The sequence below is a fragment of the Stegostoma tigrinum genome, chromosome 6, assembly GCF_030684315.1.
Source record: "Stegostoma tigrinum isolate sSteTig4 chromosome 6, sSteTig4.hap1, whole genome shotgun sequence".
NCBI classification, from domain to species: domain Eukaryota; kingdom Metazoa; phylum Chordata; class Chondrichthyes; order Orectolobiformes; family Stegostomatidae; genus Stegostoma; species Stegostoma tigrinum.
In genome coordinates, this window is record NC_081359.1 from 59,803,281 (window position 1) to 59,823,648 (window position 20,368).

At 41.0% G+C, this 20,368-nt stretch overlaps 1 protein-coding gene across 2 annotated transcripts in view; it reads right to left on the reverse strand.

The window, feature by feature from the left end:
• The window catches only part of aff3 (AF4/FMR2 family, member 3), a 194,360-nt gene that overhangs the window by 141,313 nt on the left and 32,679 nt on the right, over positions 1-20,368 (reverse strand). Inside the window, exon 3 of one of the 2 annotated variants that reach the window (XM_048533102.1) lies at positions 20,044-20,124. The gene's annotated coding sequence lies outside the window, so the exon portion shown is untranslated. Of the gene's footprint in view, positions 1-2,661; positions 2,879-20,043; positions 20,125-20,368 lie in introns of those variants that run through there. The other variant, XM_048533103.1, reaches the window with a different exon arrangement.

Below are 20,368 nucleotides of genomic sequence, written 5' to 3' on the forward strand. Positions count from 1 at the left end.
CCATCTTCCTGGGACCACTTGAAACATAGCAGTCTACTTAAAACATACTCCTTTGCTGGAACCTATTAGCTTACCATTAGTCCCCAGACACTGAAATAGCTGAGGAATATAAAGTTTGTTACATAAAGTTAGCTGTAATAAACATTTATTTGATTTTTCGATAGTATGATTTTTTTATGTGACAAGGGATAATATGGGTATTGCCACATCAGACAAAATATCCTGTGGGAGCAAGCTCATATGAAGTGCAGCTGACTAATCTGATTAACTGGCAGCTCTTGAGGATGAGGGGTCTGCTCTTATTTGCCTAAAACACAGTGTGTTATTATTGTGGGTCAGCCTTGTTGACTATTGGTTGGTGATGCATCAAATTTTCTTCAGGGAGGTCAAGCAATATGGTCCCTTCCCGCTCTTGAACAAGGATTAAGAGTAAACCACACTGTCTGGAGTTACATGCAGCCCAGACCAGGTAAGAATGGCAGACTTCCCTCCCTAAAGGACATTAGTGAACCAAATGAGTTTTTTTATAAAACAACAAACAGAAGTGATTGTCATTAGTGTAGCTTTTCACTGCAAATTTTATTGAAATTGAATTTCACCAACTAACATGGTGGGATTCAAACCCATGAAACAGAGGTAGGGACGCTGACACAACACCATAGCAGTCTCTATTACTAAAGTCTCTACAATATCTATATGGATTGTAAACTATTGGGTGTAATAAGCTTTATGGTCCAATCAACTCTGTCCAAGTGTGGATTAAACCCTTCCCAAAAACTCAGGTCCAGAATAAAGCACTTCTATTAGCATCAGCTGCTTTGAACAATATGCCACCCTCTTAACTACTTGTGCATTACCCTTGGTGAAATCAGGCCACTAATCTTGGTTCATAAGTACTTTGTGCCATTACAATTTTACAGGGATTAGACTCGTCTGCAATTAAATATTCAAAAATTTGAGCTGAGCAGCAGTGGTACAAATTCTAGGAACAGACCAGAAATTATTGTTTTGATGTTGTAAAGTGGAAGAACAGTTTAAACAGGATTGAGCCCAATGCACAGTGGATGCAAGATAACAAAGTGTGAAGCTGGATGAACACAGCAGGCCAAACAGCATCTCAGGAGCACAAAAGCTGACGTTTCAGGCCTAGACCCTTCATCAGAGAGGCATAGTGGATGCAGCAACTTTCAAAGAATTCCTGAAAAGGTTCACCAAATTCAGTTACCCTATCCACCTCTAATATGCTACTTTTAAAAAGAAAATTACAGCTTGAAAGCACTCAAAACCTCAACAAGGATGATTAGGAATGGATGAGGGAGATCAGAAATTGGTTGAGGGTTTGGGAGCCTCTGATCTCAGCCTGTCATTAGTAAAATGAATGGGAATAAAAGAATCAATAAAGGATTACGACTGAAGGAGGTATAATGGAGAAAGGCAAAATGAAGAATACAGATGTTGCGTTTGTAGTACAAAGAGGAAGAGATGAGGTAAGGATAGCTTTGAAATGAGAAGCTGACAGGAACTGAAGAGATAATGGGGAAGTGAAACATACATAGATAATGCAAGTGAAAGGTTGCTGTGAAACTCAGTGATTAGGGAAGGAACGGAGAAGGGAATGGATTGCCGTGGGCGCCAACTTCTGCTAAAGCCCAGTGCATCTACAGCCAGCAGTGGCTTAGTTTCTCACCATAGGATGTTATACCGTGCTACCTGTAACATCCCATTCAAACTTTCCCATCGAAAAGGAAAAGAGCAATAAAGGACATTAGGCAAAGCCAGAAGTATTAGGGAGAAACAGGAGTGAAGAGAAAGACTGAAACAAATTGAGATAAGATACCAGGAGAAATAGGAACACAAAAATTGCAGTGGTACCTAAGCAAGAGACTCTCAAGTTCCAAATTGCTGCTTGGTTCATAAATTGGTGCAATTGAACTGAGTCTATAATGACTAATAATAAATGGAAATTTTTACTGCACTTTTTTCTCATTAAAATCCACTATTAGCATTTTCAGCTGCAAACTTGTATCTCCAATTGTAAAGATAGCACAAATGTTGCCATCATTAACATTAATGATACCCTGAATGAGGTAAAACTTTGAGCAGCAGGTGAATCTGTTGTTCTGCTGTACTTTCTGAATTGGAAGCTGTCCACTAAGCCTCATGCCAGCCAAGAAGTTACAAAGCTATCCACAGATGGAAACACATAAGCATGAAGTTCAACATTTTACTGCAGATGGGATACCTGTCAGTTACAATACTACACAACCACTGCTTCTAGTTCCCCTTGAATTTTTTTTGTAACAGTGACAACATCTGGATACATTTACACTGTCTCTGATTCTATGACAACATCCAAAGTACAGCAGCTCTGAAAGGTAATGTAATGTATTGTAAGTCGCACTCGTAAGCAACACAAAGATTTGTCAAATTCAATTTTCATTAATGTTGCACTGCCAAGGACTCAAAATGTGAATTGAGTTCACATGGGCTGTGGTCGAATTCTTTCTCATAGCAATGAGGGCTGCGTTTGAATTTTGATCGACAGATTAAATGCAATTTAGTTCAACAAATGCTCTTACAATTCTTTGTTTATTTTTGAAACTTATATCAATTATATGCTTACAGAAATATGCTCATTAAAAACTGGATGAACAATCTCACCTCACTGTTAAACTGTACCATCAAGGAAGTGCTGACAAGTTTTGTCCTCATTCCCAAAATGGTGGGCATGATTTCCTTCAGTCCTTTAATTTCTTGACCCTCACCGCAATTTCTGTTACGCAGTAGATTAGAATAACTATCACAGTACCTTACCACCACTTTTATAAAGAGATTTCAACATCAGCAGATGAAGGGAACACAATGACAGCTGAGGAAACAGCCAGGAGCAGCACATCAGTGATAATAAAAGGAGCTAATTACTATGCAAAGCACAGAAAGCCTTTGGGAAGCAGAGAGAAGTAAAAGTGGATAAAGGCTGCATCTTGTACTTGGAAATGGGGTGTCAATTTAAAATGTAGCCAGCCGAGCAAATCGTTTTATTTAATAGCATTGCTACATTAGACTGTAACACAATTTTTTTGCTATTTCAGAAACAGCCTCTGTTTTGGCACAAAGATTACAAATAACCTACTTACAAATAATATTTTTTAAAAATGAAAATTCTGGAAATCTAAAACAAATGTTGGAAATACATGTCAGTAAATAGAAATAGCTAACATTCTGGTTACGAATCTATGCTAGAGATACTGTGAGATGAAGGACTATAACCAGTACCCTTCCCTGTATTATTACCATGTGTGTTTCCAGTATTTTTCTGTTCTTGAAAAATAAGCTAATTCTACTTAACTTTTTCAAAAATGCAACATTTTTGCACAGTTATAAATAACAAAAACTCACAATGAGAATTTCCATCTTCAGATGCATTTGCATGATTCGCATTCAGTTGCTTTTATCAAAGTTTGCAACATTTAATGATTTTCATACATTGCGCAAACCTTAAAAATATAGATTAATTTCCACAAAAGGCTACAAATTATTAAGGAAGTTCTGTGCAGTGATACAGCCTGAATTTATTTTGATTGCAAAATATTTACGTTGTCATATAAAGTGAAATGTGATGATAATCTAATTTTTGCACAAATTCCATAATTTCATAAAAATTAAATGGATGTGAATATGCTCAACTTTATGCTATACGAAGGAAGCATCATTTTTCAAAAATTAAAATAAGGGAGATTCAACTGGATAGCCCCTGAAAATATGTACCAGGATTGTGATGCATGATTGATCGAGGTCCATTCAATGTAATGCAATGAGCACACCAACTGCATGCTCATTTGAATATTACTGCTTGCAGCTAGCACTAACTGTGCTGTTCATTGGCTGTATGCATGCGCAGGGATACTAAAGACATAACTTACTAGTACCAGTTAATGTGAGCTGGAATGCTTAAAGCTGGTCCAGACCTTTTGAAAAGGGAGGTTTATTAGAATTGGAACAAGTGCTGGCAGTTATACAGGAAATGGGTCAGAGTAAAGAATGGAGCAATATGGGATGGCATGGAATCCAAGGTTTTTGGATACTGCCCTGGAGATTGTGGTGGAATAGGGTACAAGTCAGAAAGATGTGTTTAGCCGTCCAGACATGTGCTTAAAAGGAACTAATAATTGTGGAGATTAACATTAGGAGTCAAACTCTGAGGACCAGATAAAGTTTTGCAAGAAGCTTAATGATCTCTTACGTGTGCATCATCAAATTCCACTTCCTGCTAATTGTATCATTAGTCCATGTTCAAATGCAGAAAGACCTGGACAATATCTGGGTCTTAGCTGACAACTGTCAAGTAATAACTGTACCGCACAAATGCAAGACAATGGCCATCTCTAATGAGACTTTGCCCTTTGCCATTTAATGGCATTGCAATCATTCCATTTTCAATGTCCTGAGGTTATCACTGACCAGAAACTGGAACTGGACCAGCTATAAAAATGCTATGGCTACGAGAGCAATTTGGACACCAGTGATCCTGCAGCAGCAAGTAATTCACCTCCTGACCCCCCAGCAAAGCTTGTTCACTATTTACAAGGCACAAGTCAGGAGCTTGAAGGAATATTCCCACTTACCTAGAAGACTGCAGTTCCAACAACACTCAAGAAGCTCAGGATGAATCTTACATTATTTTATGAAGGTTGCATCTGATTTAGTAGAGACACTCACTCCGTGAGGCTGAGTGGTTTATCTCTCCTTTTCTTTCCAAACTCACTATATTAATTGCTATTGTAATCCTATGGAATATAACATGTCTGATTTCCACCCCATCTTGCCACACGCCATTCCTGGAACAATTTGACACTCACTGGATATCCTTCCTAAAATCTCTATCCCTGTGCCCACCCCATTTATGAAAGCCTGCTGCTCACCAAGAGGTGCACTGGCATCCAGCAGCAGTCCTGCTTATTATTGGGGACTGAGGAGAGATGGCTGAGAAGGGAAGTTGGCACTGTATTCTCCAACAACAGGCTGGACACCCTGGTCAAGAGTGTAGAGGAGGGCCATCCTCTTCCCAGAGCACCATCAGAGGAACCCACATGACCACACCTGGTTGGAGATTGCCAATGGGTTGATGCCATCTCTAGGGTGTGGATGTTGGGGGCTTCAGTGCAGGAAGAATGTCAATGACATTCTGTGCTTCCCTTACATTATATCTGCCACCATACCCATCTCTCTGTCTTTCTCAGGAACTCCTCCCATCATGAAGGGCTCGTCTTCACTGATTGAAGGTTCTTAAAAGAGATTTCAAAATTTATCTCACTGTCTCAAACAGACATGGCTGCATGGGGATCAAGGATACACATTCTATTGAAAGGAAAGGCAGATGGGCAGAAGGGGCAGGATTGTCTTGTTAGTAAGGAATGAAATTAAATCTGCTGCAAGAAGCAATACATGGGCAGAGGCGTAGAATCAGTGTGGATAGAGTTGAAGATCACTAAAAAAAAGATACAATAGCAAAGATTGTTGGAAAATCTCAGCAGGTCTGACAGCATCTGTGGACAGAAATCAGAGTTAGCATTTTGGGTTGAGTGACCCTTCCTCAGAACATTGAGGTCACTCCACCTGAAATGCTAACTCTGATTTCTCTTCACAGATACTGCCAGACTTTTCCAGAGCTTTTCCAGAAATTTTTGTTTTTGTTTCTAATATACAGCACCTGTAGTTTTTTTGGTTTTTAAAGGTTAAAAAAAACCCAAATGGGAGTCGTCTACAGGCATCCAAACAGTAGTCAGGATGTGAGACAGAAAGTAAATCAAGATATATAAAAGGCACGTAAGAAAGACAGTACTACAATAATCTTGGGGGTTTCAATAAGCTAGGAAAATCAGGTCAGTAGCAAATCCCAAGAGAAGGAATTTGTGGAATGTTTATGAGGTGGTATTTTTGGAGTAGTTCGTGGTAGAGCTCACCAGGAACAGGCAATTCTGGATTTGATGATGTATAAGGCAGACCTGATTAGGGAGCTTAAGGTGAAGGACCCACTACATAATATGATAGAATTCACACTGCAGTTCGAGAGGGAGAAGCTGAATCAGTTGTAATGGCTTTACAATTGAATAAAGGTAACTACCAAGCTACGAAGGAGAAGCTGGCCAGAGTTGATTGGAAGGGGAGCTTAGAAGGGAAGACTGTGAAGCAGCAATGATAGGAGTTCCTGGGGATTGTTCAGGAGGCACAGTAGTGATTCATCCCAAGAAAGAAGAAACATATTGAAGGGAGGGCAAAGCAACCATGGCTGTCAAGGGAAATCAGGGACAGCATAAAAGGAAAAAAAAAGCATACAATGTGATGAAGGTTAACGGGAAGCCAGAAGCCTTTAAAAACCAGCAGAGGACAACTAAAAAAGCAATAAGCAGCTAAAAGATGAAATATGAGAGTAAATTAGTTATTAATGTAAAAGAAGATTGCAAGTTTTTTTATTATATAGAAGGTAATTCAGAGATGAAAGTAGACATTCGATCGCTGTTGAAGTGGTAATGAGGAACAAAGAAATAGCGGATGAACTGAAGAGATACTCTACATTAGTCTTTACCGTGGAAGACACCTGTAATATACCAGAACTTCGAAAGAGTCAGGGTCAGAAGTGAGTGTAGTGCCATCACTAAAGAGATGATGCTGGGGAAGCTAAAAGGTCCGAAGGTGAATTAATCACCTAGATTGGGTGGACTAGTTCTGAAGGGGATAACTGAGGAGATTGTGGAGGCATCTTTCAGGAATCACTGGAATCAAGGAGAGTCCCAGAGGACTGGAAAATGGCTAACGTAATGTGCTGTTTAAGAAGAGAGGAAGGCAGAAGGTGGGAAACTTTAGGTTGGTTAGCCTAACGTTTGATCATTGGTAAAATTATTAAGGATGAGATTGTAGAATATGTGGAAGTGCATGGTAAAATAGGACTGCGTTAGCATGGTTTCAACAATTGGAGGTGATGTCTGACAAATCAATTAGAATTCTTTTGAGGATGTAATGAGCAAGTTCAACAAAAGCAGAGCCAGTGGATAGGCTTTTGACAAGGTGCTACATAGGAGGCAGTGAAGTAAAGTAGTGTTAGGTACAAGGTACTGGCATGGATAAAGTATAGGTGACTGACAAAAAACAGACATTGGGGCCAAAAAGAGTCTTTTTCAGGAATGCAGCCAGTGACTAACGGAGTTCCACAGGGATCAGTGTTGGGATCACAACTGTTCACGTTACACATTAACAATCTGGACAAAGGAACCGAAGACATTGCTGCTAAGTTTGCACATGACACAACGATAGGTGGAGCAACAGGTAGTGGTTAGAAAGTGGGGAGGATGCAGAAGGAGTTGGACAGGATAGAAGTGTGGGCAACAAAGTGGCAAATGGAATACAATGTGGCAAAGTATGAGGTTACGTACTTTTGTAAGAAAAATTGAGACCCGGTCAATTTTCTAAATGGGGAAAGACTTTGAAAATCTGAAGTGCAAAAGGACTTAGAAGTCCTAGTTTAAGTTTCACTTAAGGTTAGCATAAAGATTTGAGTTGGCGATTAGTAAGGTAATTGCATTGTTAGCATTCATTTTGAGAATCCCCTAGATCAGGGATATACTGCAGAGGCAGTAAAAAGCTCTAGTCAGGCTGTACTTAGAAAGTTGTGTGCAGTTTAGGGCCCCACATCTAAGGAATGATGTGCTGGCCTTGGAGAAGATCCAGAGGAGGTTCACAAGAATGATCCTGGGAATGAAGGACTGGACATATAAAGAGAGTTTGAGAACTCTGGGTCTGTGTTCGATAGAGTTTAGAAGGATCGGAGGTTCTGATCGAAACTCATTAAATACTGAGAGGTGTGAATAGAATGGGCACGGAGAAGATGTTTTCATTTGTAGGAGAGAATAGGTGCCAAAGGCCCAGCCACAGAGTGAAAGGACAACCTTTTAGAACTGACATGAGCAGGAATTTCTTTAGCCCGAGAGTGGTGAACCTCTGGAATTCATTGCCCAGAAGGCTGTGGAGGCCAAGTCATTAAGAGGATTTCATACAGATAGATTGGTCCTTGATTGGTAACAGGATCAAGGATTGCAGGGAGAAGGCAGGAGAATAGGGTTGAGAAACATATCAGACATGATCAAATGATGGAGCAGACTCGATGGCCTATGAATAATCCTTCTTTCTAGAGTTAACTGATCACATGGCTAAAGTACTTTTAAGATAACACTCTGTAAAATTTATATTTTTCTATGAAAATATGTGTCTGTGTTAGTTTCCGAGAGGGTAATATATTTGCATTGTCTAGATATTTTGTCAATCATTGTGGGATGTAAGGCAACAGTGTGATTGAGTTAATACCGTATGGCACATAAATTTGTTTTTGCTGCTAATAGGGTTATGTGACAAACAGAGTGTTGAAAAGTTTATCTAAGCACATACACAAGCTACCACAAACTGAACCTAATTATGTTGCAAGGGTTCAAGTCCAGTGACTTACTGATGGAGTGTCATGTTGTAATTGGCTTATTGTGTTGCTAAGGCTTGAAAACAAGATGTAATTAGATAATACTATCAGCGACTTAATGTTTAAAAATGTAAGCCAAATTTAGAATCAAAGCAGTTACACACTTAGTGTCGGCAACCACAATGTAACTGTCACTGCTTCTTAATAAAATCCTTGGATTTTCACCTAATGATGACTGGTTATTATAAGAAGAAGAAAAATAGTAGCCAACTACTTGGCATAGTCGGCAGGTTTTGCAAAGAATGCAAAGACCCTGAGAACATCCTGTACACCCATCGGCACCCTGAAGTCAGGAGCCCTCTTTTAATGAATGTCCATTTGTGCAAAGGATTTTCGGGGACAGTCCAATGCAATTCAATTAAAAGAACCTTATCGCCAATAGGAAACACGAGCTCGTAGCAAAAACTAGACATCTAGATGGCCTATAAATATCTATAAATAGGCCCAATGGCTCTAATATCAGAAGCATAAAAATATCATTCAAGATGCCTAAATCTGAGTTGCCCATGAACATTAAAAGTAGGTAGGCCCTGCCCAACATATCTGAGGGCAAACTTCTCCAAAATTTAAGGGTATACATTGAACAACAATTTGAACTCTTTACGACACTGACTGAAATCGGCCACAAGTATGGAACCTCCGTGGGGCAATGGTCCCTGGATGACATTAAACGTGTTTGCGGTAAAACTACCTGACTAAAAGACAAAGAACGGAGTCTTTATGTGTTATAAAACAAGTCAGAAAATGACAAGAAATTATTGAGAAATCTAATCATGACAGTGAAATTAAAAATCTAAAAGACCAATTAAAGCTGGCCTGCATTGAACTAATAACTTCTAAATTGGGACACCAAAAAGAAAGGGAGGCAAACTCCAGCAGTATCTCACCTGACGTTCATCATCACCTCCTTATCTGAGTGCCCCTCCTGTTCCTCAATGCTTGGAATTCAAACCTAAGGTCTCAGCCCTAGATGAAATTGAATGACCCAAGTATGATCACAGCGATTCTTCTGATGATTTGGACAATGAGAGCAAAGCCAATGGACCTTTAATTTATGGCTGATACAGACCAGGAGCCAGAGAGACAAAAGAAACCAAAGATGAAAGGGGTATAGTCAAATATGAATACATACAATGGACAGACCACAAAGCTGCCAGCCCGAGGTTGGTCGAAAGGAGGTTCAAAGAACTGCCCCATCCAAAAAAAGGAAGCATGAAAATGTGAAATGTATTGGAAAAATGTAAAAATATATACAGTTTCAATCTTATGGATGGGGTACAGGTATTGTCCATCATAGTAGGAGGTAACACTGGCAGGAAACCTGCAAGGGAGGTGAGAGGGGAGCTGGGCAAAAATGGGCAAAATCTTGATGATGGACAGAAAAGTATTAGAAATTGGTTGAATGATTATGGCCCTTCTCCCCCCCACCAACACACAAAACTGATTGGAATAAGATTTCAGCTTGCCAGCAAAGAGGCGATGAAGGATTGAGAGATTACTGCGGAGCATTTCATGGCAGTCTGGATTGGACACTCTGGACTGGCTGGCAATAATGACACTCCGGATGAGTTAGATCATAGTAACTTTGCACCCCTTAAATCTGCATTCATTGTGGGGCTAAAACCAGAGTTAGCAAAGATGTTAAAAGTTACAGTCCCAGATTGGGAGAACAGTGGAAAGACGTAGAACAATCGTTGAGGCTGCAAACATCTTGAGTGAAATATGGAATCCAAATTGAGAACTATGCAGAATGTAATGACTACACCAGGGATCTCAACAGCTAGACGTCCAGGCAAATGCAATAATTGTGGCTGAGAAGAACATTGGGCAAAAACATGCCAGTTCAAAAAGAAAATGGCCACTGGTAAATCCACTTTTAAACCAGAACCTAAAACCCAGAAAAACCCTCTGGCCAAACAGACGCTACTGGAATGCATTGAGAGACTATTTCTGAGCAATGGGAAGCTCTCCTAAACCTCTCAATAAAAACTAGAACATCCCACCTCCCAACTCCTAGCCCCTTTTTTAGAAGAATTGGAAAAATGACCAGGCTACTGTTATGTTTCGATGGGTGTGGGCAATAGGGAAATTGGTTGCCTTTTGGACACTGGAGCTGAATTGATGTGTTTGCCTTTAATTGACAGATGTAATTTTCTCTTTGGTGGTAAGTGGACGTCCGCAGTTGGAGTGGGGGCTAAAGGATTAATTCTCAGGAAAACACAACCATCGCTAACGCGATTGGGGCCGCACAAGATGCTGGTGTCTGTATAGGTTATACAACTAGTCCTGTTGGGAATGGATAAATTCATTGCTACATTTTGAGGATGGGCATGTTACATGGTCTACACAACACCTCAAAGAGGAAGAATGGCAGAATCGTCCAATTTGGGTGAAGGATTAAAAACGACTGCCATCTGTTGAAGATGATCACGGTCACTTTTACCGGAGTTGCTTCACCATGTACTAAACAATACCCCATTAGTCCCACCTCCATTGCTGGTGTTTTACCTGTAATCAAATGATTAAAGCAACAAGGTATACTAGTAAAAGTACATAGTTTATCTAATAGTCTGGTATGGCCAGTTAAAAAGCTAGACAGAACGTGGTGTCTGACTATAGGCTGCAGGAGAGTGAACCAGTGTATTGATCAAAAGGCACCCTTGGTTGCGAATCCCTCCAACATTTCTAACTCTCTCTCGCTGGATCACAAATACTTTTCGATGACAGACATGGCCAAAGGATTTTGGTTTGTTACCTTAGCCCCTGAGGTACAACCATGCTTCACTCTTACCGTCCAACAACAACAGTATACCTGGGCATGAGTGCGCGGGGTTTTTGTAGTAGCCCTGCTGTATTCCATATAGCTTTGCAAACTTATTTGTGGGAATTGCCTCCGACGGCAGCCGGGGAAATTCAATACTTTAAGAAGGTGAAAATTGCCCAAGAAGAAGTAGCATACTTGGGACAAAAGATTTCAGCAGGCAAACATGATGTAACCCACGATAGGACAGCTGCTATTCAAACAGCTAAAGAACCCACTACTATTCAGGAATTGAGATCGTTTCTGGGCCTTCGTGTTTTTTCTGAAGAAGGGCCCCAACCTGAAATGTCAACTATCCTGCTCCTCTGACGCTGCCTGGCCTGCTGTGTTCCTCCAGCTCCACACTGTGTTATATCTATATAGTACCCAGAACATGGGTCTGCATTAACAAATACATAAAGAGCCAGAGGATGCCAAGTGGGAAGGCCCATATCAAGTACTCCTAACAATGGCATCAGCTATCAAGGTACAAGGCAGGAAAGTTGGATTCACACATCTGATGTTAAGAGAACAAAGGCCCCTGATTAATCATGAAGATGCTGTGACTTCTGGGACTCATAACTACCTTGCAACAGGAGGACTTATTGTACAGCATAACCTCAATGTAAACACCTTTTTGTATATGTCTTATGTTTATGCTGAGTGTACCAATGTCTCCAGCTGCTGAGTTTGGTCTCTCATTCACATACATTCAAAGGGCAGTATTCTCCTGAGACCAAGTCCTCTCAACACTTCTGAAATGGCAGAATGGGTCATTCACCAGAACGCATCTCTAATGGCTAGGGCTCGGACGGCTGCCATATCTTCCACAGAGAGTGGGACAAATTGGGTGGACGTTAAAGGTGTCCGAGATAAGTGGGAATTAGCAGAGTACACCTTTTTGGCATTTGAAGGTTGATATCAACCTCAATTTAATACCTCCCATATCGCTCTATATGTCACCATCACTAATATATCAAAGGTAGAAAAACATTCTATTTGCCTCACTAAATCTGAGCCTAGGGGTAGGTGTGCAAGCCAGAGTAATTGTACACAATATTTTAATATCACACCTGACACTTAGCCGCCAGCTAAAATTAATTTTATTAACCTAATGTCAGCGGGGATGTTTAACCATGTCTGGTTTTCTGACTATACAGTCGGTTCTGATATAACACAATAGTTCTGTTCTCGTGTAATCTTGCATCATAAGAAAATTATGCAATAGCCATGTCATTCAAACTAATGGGGCCGGAATCGCATTATAGCCAATACAGGGAAGGAAGTTTTGTGCTCTACAAATAGTGATCTAAATTCTTCAATCACATTAAAGCCTATTCACATTGAAGAAGCACGCATTATATCAGAACTGACAGTATAACTCAGTTTGTCCCATACAATGACACATATTTTGTTTATGGACACAAGGTGCATGCCTGGTTACCCCCTACATGAACAGACATTTGTAGTCCCATTTATGTGTCACATTTGTGACCTCTTTGAAATTCATTCTACGGTACACAAACGTGTCATCTCAGAAACAAAACAATCCTTTGCTATTCTGTTCCTCACCATACAGAATGGTCAAGCGAGGCAAAGAATCTATCATTATGGCAATTATCCTAGAACAGATAGCCAATTACACCTCTCAGGCTCTTAATTGGATTAATGCAGTAATTATTGCCCTACGAGCTACCTCTATGCAGAATCACATAACTCTGGACTGGATCTTGGCCAAGAAAAGTGGCACCTGTCCCTTCACAGGTCAGGAATGTTACACCTATATCCCTGATGAACTCTGAGGACGTAACTGACTTGGCTGAACACATCCAGAAAGAAATGGGCAAACTTAAACAACTCCCGTCCTGGACCGCGTGGAGCTGGGCAACTGTCTGGTTGGGATCATCGGGTACGTCAATAATGTGGGGTATCGTAGTTATTCTTTTTGTAATTCTTGTCCTGTATTTTGTCTTCATGGTGCTTAGTTGTAGTACTCAGCAAATGCTAAAGCCCAAAGTTCAATATCTTGCAGCTTGCTAATGCTCTAAAAACTCTACATATTATTGTTAGCTTGCTTTGCTTGTGTGATTCTTTTTGAGAACAATCAAAAGGGAGAGATATGGGGACATAAGAAAACAGTGTATTGAGTTAATATCGTGTAACAGTTAAAGTTGTTTCTGCTGCTAATAGGGTGATGTGACAAAGAGCATTGAAAAGCTTATCCAAGCACGTACACAAGCTACCACAAACTGAACCTAACTATGTTGCAAGGGTTCAAGTCCAGTGACTTACTGATGGAATGTCATGTTGTAATTGGCTTATTGTGTTACTAAGGCTTGAAAACAAGATGTAATTAGACAATACTATCATCAACTTAATGTTTAAAAATGTAAGCCGAACTTAGAATCGATGCAGTTACACACTTCTTCTCAACAACCAGAATATTACTGTCACTACTTCTTAATAGAAATCCTCGGATTTTTATCTGTTGATGACTGGTTATTCTAAGAAGAAGAAAGAAAGTAGCCAACAATCCTCTTTGTGTAGAGCTGAATGAACACAGCAGGCCAAGCAGCATCAGAGGAGCAGGAAGGCTCGGGCCTAGACCCTTCTTCAGAAATGGGGGAGGGGAAGGGGTTTCTGAAATATACAGGGAGAGAGGGGGAGGCAGATAGAAGATGGATAGAGGAGAAGATAGGTGGAGAAGAGACAGACCAGTCAAAGAGGTGGGGATGGAGCCAGTAAAGGTAAGTGTAGGTGGGGAGGTAGGGAGGAGATGGGTCAGCCCAGGGAGGACAGCCAGGTCAAGGGGGCAGGATGAGGCTAGTGGGTAGGATATGGTGGTGGGGCTTGAGGTGGGAGGAGGAGATAGGTGGGATGAAGGACAGGCTAGGGACACGGGTACGAGCTGGGCTGGTTTTGGGATGCAGTGGGGGAGAGGAGATTTTGAAGCTTGTGAAGGCCACATTGATACCATTGTGCTGCAGGGTTCCCAAGCGGAATATGAGTTACTGTTCCTGCAACCTTCAGGTAGCATAGTTGTAGCACTGCAGGAGGCCCAGGATGGACATGTCGTCTGAGGAATGGGAGGGGGAGTTGAAATGGTTCGTGATTGAAGCTTGTGAAGTCCACAATGATACCATTGGGCTGCAGGACCCCCGCCTCCCTAATCTGTCCTTCCTCCCACCTATCCCCTCCTCCCACCTCAAGCCTCACCTCCATCTCCTACACACTAATCTCATCCTGCCCCCTTGACCTGGCTGTCCTCCCTGGGCTGACCCATCTCCTCCCTACCTCCCCACCTACACTTACCTTTACTGGCTCCATCCCCACCTCTTTGACTGGTCTGTCTCCCCTCCACCTCTCTTGTCCTCTATCCATCTTCAATCAGCCTCACTGTCTCTCTATTTATTTCAGAACCCCCTTCACTCCCCCATTTCTGAAAAAGGGTCTCGGCCCGAAACGTCACCTCCTCTGATGCTGCTTGGCCTGATGTGTTCATCTAGCTCTACACCTTGTTATCTCAGATTCTCCAGGATCTGCAGTTCCTACTATCTCTGAAACAGTCATCTTTGTGTATTTGCTTGAGTATATTTTGTTTGTGGATAAATCTGTAAACTGAAGAGAAGTAGCCAACATGTTTCTAATACTGAACTAAATACAGCCTCATTTCGGTATAATTGACAACATTGTTGCCCTTTAAAAATTTCTGCTTGATTTTGACCAGAGGAAGTGTGGGACCATGACAATAATCTTTCCCAAAAGTAGCAACATGGGCTCACCAGCTCTCCAGCTGTTAGACAAAACTTCCATGGTCTGCATTAAGCACCATCTATGTATATGGGCTTTACTCCCTAGAGATAAGAATCTTGTTATTGAAGGGTAGCCCTCATCACTCAATAGCCACCCTTTGGTTTGCTGGGTGGCTCAAATATAGATGGCACATCAGACTGTGCAGAATGCAAGCATCAATAACTGCTGCCAGTGTATCGAGTACTAACCTGCATGAACCCTTTTAGTGTTTGCCTTTGATTCGAGAGTAGAGTTGACCTGCAGCCATTTTGGCTCACACCCACTTGCGATATTACAGGGGCAAGGTCAGGAATGGGTGTGAAGGTTTTGGGCTAGTCACCTGACATATTTGGTAAACCTTCCCCCACTGCTTGCCCCTGTTGAAAACATGAACAGCATTGGGCATAAAATCCAGCCCATGGTTACAAGACAATCAAGCATGATCGATAAATATTCCAAGATACACAAGGATTGGTGCTTGGTCCACTATTGTTTATCATTCATATAAAAGACTTGGATGAGAATATAGAAAGCATGGTTAGTAAGTTTGCAGATGACACCAAAATTGGTGGTTTATCGGGCAGCGAAGAAGGTAATCTAAGAGTACAATGGGATCTTGACCAGCCGGGCCAATAGGCTGAGGAGTGGCAGATAGAATTTAATTTCGATAAATGTGAGGTGTTGCATTTTGGTAAGGCAAATGAGCGCAGGTCTTACACAGTTAATGGTAGGGCCTTGGGGAGTGTTGTCAAACAAAGACACCCGAAGGTTCAGGTACATAGTTCCTTAAAAGTGGCATCACAGGTACACAGGGTGGTAAAGCAGGTGTTTGTTATGCTCACCTTCCTTAGTTGGAGCATTGAGTATAGGAGTTGGAGCATCATGACTCGGCTGTATAGGACACTGTGTACAGTTCTGGTCACTCTACTATAGGAAGGATGTTATTACATTGGAAATGGTGAAGAAAATATTTACAAGAGTGTTGCCAAGACTGAAGGGCTTGGGTTATAAGGAGAGGCTGGAGAGGCTGCGAGTCCCTGCTGCGTAGGAGGTTGAGTGATGACCTTTTGGACATTTGTAAAATCATGGAAGGCATAGAAAAGGTGAATAGTAAAGATCTTTTCCCGAGGGTAGGGCAGTCCAAAACTAGAGATATTAAGTTTAAGGTAAGAGGAAACAAGATTTAAAAGGTACCTGAGGGTCAACTGCTTCTCACAGAGGGTGGAGAGATTGTGGAATGAACTACCAGAAGAAGCGGTAGAGGCAGGTAAAGCTGCAACATTTAAAAGACATTTCTACAGGTACATAAATAGGAAAAGTTTAGAGGTATATGTGCCTAAAGCAGGCAAATGAGACTTAGTTTAGTTTGGGAAACCTTGTTGACATGGACAAGTTGGGCCAAAGGGTCTGGTTCCATGCTGTATGACTCTAACTTTGAATGAATGTCGCTGTCATTCTGATAATGGCTACTATCTCCCCAGTAGTGCTGCTGATCAAATTGTCAACATATGATTGACCCAAAGTGTCCAACATGAGGTATGAGCCCGATTTATTGCACAAGTGTTTAACAAATGAACATCGGAATAAATTTATGCAATTTAGCATTGAATTATATGTCCTGCTGATCTTCTCCAGATGCATAACTTTAAGGGTAAAATCATAATAGCAGAAGAGTATTATTGTATCACATGAAAATATTTTGCTTCGGTTAAATAAACTAAAGAAGTTTCTTTCAGATATTGGTTCTGAACTGCTTTTAAAAATGTAGATTCGTGTTTTACAAAAATTTAGAATAACAACAATCCTGGCAATTATTTTGGACTGCCCACCAATTACATGCTGGGAAATTTTAATTAGGAGCACTTGGATGACATTTGAAAATGTGGAACTGAATAGCAAATTGAAAGAAACAAATGCAAGATATTTAAAAATTAATTCCAGCTTATAAATGATTGAAACCTTACAAAACGTGACTGCAAAACTGCTCGAATCCACCCACTTTAAAGTTTTAGCGGATGATGTTTAGATGCTGTCAGTAACTTTCTCAATGCCGTCTAGATCTTGATTAGCCTAGGCTGGCAGCTATTTTTTTCCAAATTAAAATGCTTCTGAAACCTTAAATAGGTCTTTTTACTTTCAATTTCGCTGGCCATAAAATTTAACATTGTCAGCATGGATTTCCCAGGGTTTCTGAATGTCCTTAGGGAAACAAAGGCAAGATTGAGCTACAATTTATGTGGATAGTTAAAATTGTCATTGTCCCAGATAAACAAAAGTTCACTGATCACAACTTAGTTCCCTTTGACAAATTTTTGGCAGAGAATTCTTGCATTGCTACAGCTGTTTCAAAACTCTGGAGCTTTTCAAACTGACTAGGATAGGAAATATGTTGTACACATTTGACTCCTCATCAACAGAGGAAGAAAATCACCAGCCACTCAGTGTGCTGATGTGGAATAAGGAGGTACACAGGAGAGAGGTGCGAAGCTGTGGAAAGCACTGCCTTTGTACAGGACTAAGTTCTGCTTCCTTGATCCCTTGGAAGAGCAGTAACTATGCATGCTGAGAATGTTAGTTAAAGTGCCGATAGACATCTGCAGCCTCCTAGGAGAAGGCCTGCTTCTACTACATCTGGAAGACTTGTATTACTCGTCGTCATGGAAGTTACTCGGCCCTGAATGCTTTGAATTGCAATGAATTGCCCTGTAAACATCCAAGACTAATGGGCAAGTAGAATTGCTTCTCTGGTTAGATTCCCTCAAATATGGAGTGCCATTGACTGCACATAAAAGCTGATCCAAGTAACCCCACAAGCACCAGGAATGTTTAACTGCCACAAGAAATGCTCTTCTATCAATGGGCAGCTGGTATGCAACAAAAAGATGATGATCATCAGCAGATTCCTGAGTTTTCATGAACCCTTCAAACTACAGTGCCTAACCATCCAAGCTTTTGTGTTGCAGGAAGCAATTTAAGCAATGACTCTTAAAAAAACAAAAAAGCTATTTCAAGTTGGGCTCATGATAACTGTGAGGAATCTCTTCAATGAGATGCAGCAATGCCACAACAAGCAACAAAAGGCAACCAGGTGAATCACGAGCAAACTATTAAAATGTCCAGCGTGTGGTTTCAGTGCCCGCATGGGAGACATGTAGTGGAGTTGTCCAGAATCAAATGTTCTTTGAAGCCCCTTCCTGTATAGTGCTATTCTAGTTTGCTTTCTTTATTGAAGATCGGGCCAGATTTCTTGGTTACATTTACATAAACTATATTTATAATCTATGCATGACAGAGAGGCTGTAGAGCTGCCTCCTTGGTGCTGTACTGATTCCAACCTTCTGGGAGAGTACTAGCGGTCCCATTCTCATCAAAGCTTACCTCACACGCTCATCTACATATACCTTAATTCCCATCTCTTCAGAAAATAAAATTGAGATGTCCATCACCAGATTCGTTGCATTGCTTATTTTAATTGCTGGGCCTTATGTCAAAATTATTGATAGCAGCCCACCAACCCTATGCAAGCAATTTCAATGGCCCACCTATTTAAACCAGAAATCCAGCTCTTAAAATGAAGTTGCATTCCTAGCCAGCAACCCTGTTCTTCTTTCTAGTCACTGTATAAAGCTGAAACTCAGTATCACATGTGACTGCAAGATAAACCTTCAACCCACATACGTATCTTTGTCTCAATTCTACACATTCTGAGAAACTCTTATCAGTGTCTTTTCGATCTCTAGACTGGGCCATCCCAACATGGTCTTGGCTGGCCTCCCACATTCTACCCTCCACGCACCAGTGGTCAGCCTAAACTCCCCAATCTGGCACTTATTTCACCCAAATTCCCATTCACCCCCATGCTCGCTGGTTATACTGGCTCATGTTTAGCCAGGCCTCAATTTAAAATTCTTCTTCCTGTTTTCAAATTTCTCTTGATTTGAAGAAAGATTATCAACGTGAAAGGTTAAATTTGTTCTTGTGTCTCTGCAAATGACAGCATTGAATGGAAATTAAAATAAGGTTTGTGAAAGCATGCTTTCAACATGACGGGCAATATAATTGAAGAATGTATTGAGAACATTTGCAGTTTCTAAGGCATGTGTAACGTTGAGCTTACTAGCATTCTATGACAGCAGTGGGACTGTAGAAAATTCAATTACAATGTTCCTCCAGACCCATATGGATACTAAAGTAAAATTAAAAACTTACTTTGGGAGCCCTCTTCTGGTCCTGACTGATGTTCCTGGAGGGTTTGGTTTGCTGGAGGAGCCAAGATTGCTCCACACACACAGGCCTCAGGCTAAAACTGCAAAAGAATTCTCAGTGACATCACCAGAGAACAACCTGTAAACTTAATAAGGCCCCTGGGCTTTGGAGTGTATATCCTTGCAATCTGCAATTTAACACTGGAATCAGCCCAGGCCATCAGGACTTAACAGCCCATTTCTCACTTTCTGTCATGTAGCTGAGGTGGATAGGGAGAAGGAGGGGTTAAAATTAAAACTGATAATGCAACAATTAGTAACTGAGACCTTTTGTTCGCCACAATGACTGAAGACACAAACACCAAATGGGTGACAGACATTTGAATATGGGCCATCACTACTAATTTCCTATGCAGGAAACTACGCAATTATCCTGGAAATTTCTCCTAGATTTGACAGTGAATAGCAAAAGCATTCTTTACCAGATGCAGCATGTTTTCTATAAATTTCAACTTGGTTTGGTTGGTGATGCTCCTACCTCTGAGTCAGAAGCTTGCAGGCAGAAAAGCTCACTGCAGGCTTGAAATTACAGGGCTACGTAATATTCTCTGGAATGGAATCCTGACTGTGGAATAATTTCCATGCCTGAACTCCAAGTGGCAAAGGCATGACATTGCAATATCTGAAAGAATGGCCAATAAATGTTTACAGTGTGTACCTACCTGGAATTAAAGGTGGCAGGATGGCTCGAGAAACTTGATACTCTTTAGGAGACTTCCCAATTTTGAAGGAACTGCAGCCTGCTGTTGTTGGTAAGAGGGAGAGAGATGGAGGGGTTGAGAAGTTTAAAAAAAAACGAAATTGCAATAGCTACCAGTTAGGCATTGTACTGGGGGTTTCCACCCGTAGAAGGTCTGCAACCAGAGGTCATGTGTATCAATGATGGCAGAGAGTGGTAAGAAAATCTCTTAACCTGGGCTTTTCCATTTTGTTAGTTTGCTCCCCACCTGCTGCAAACCCAGTTTAACAGCAACGTCCTTCAGATCT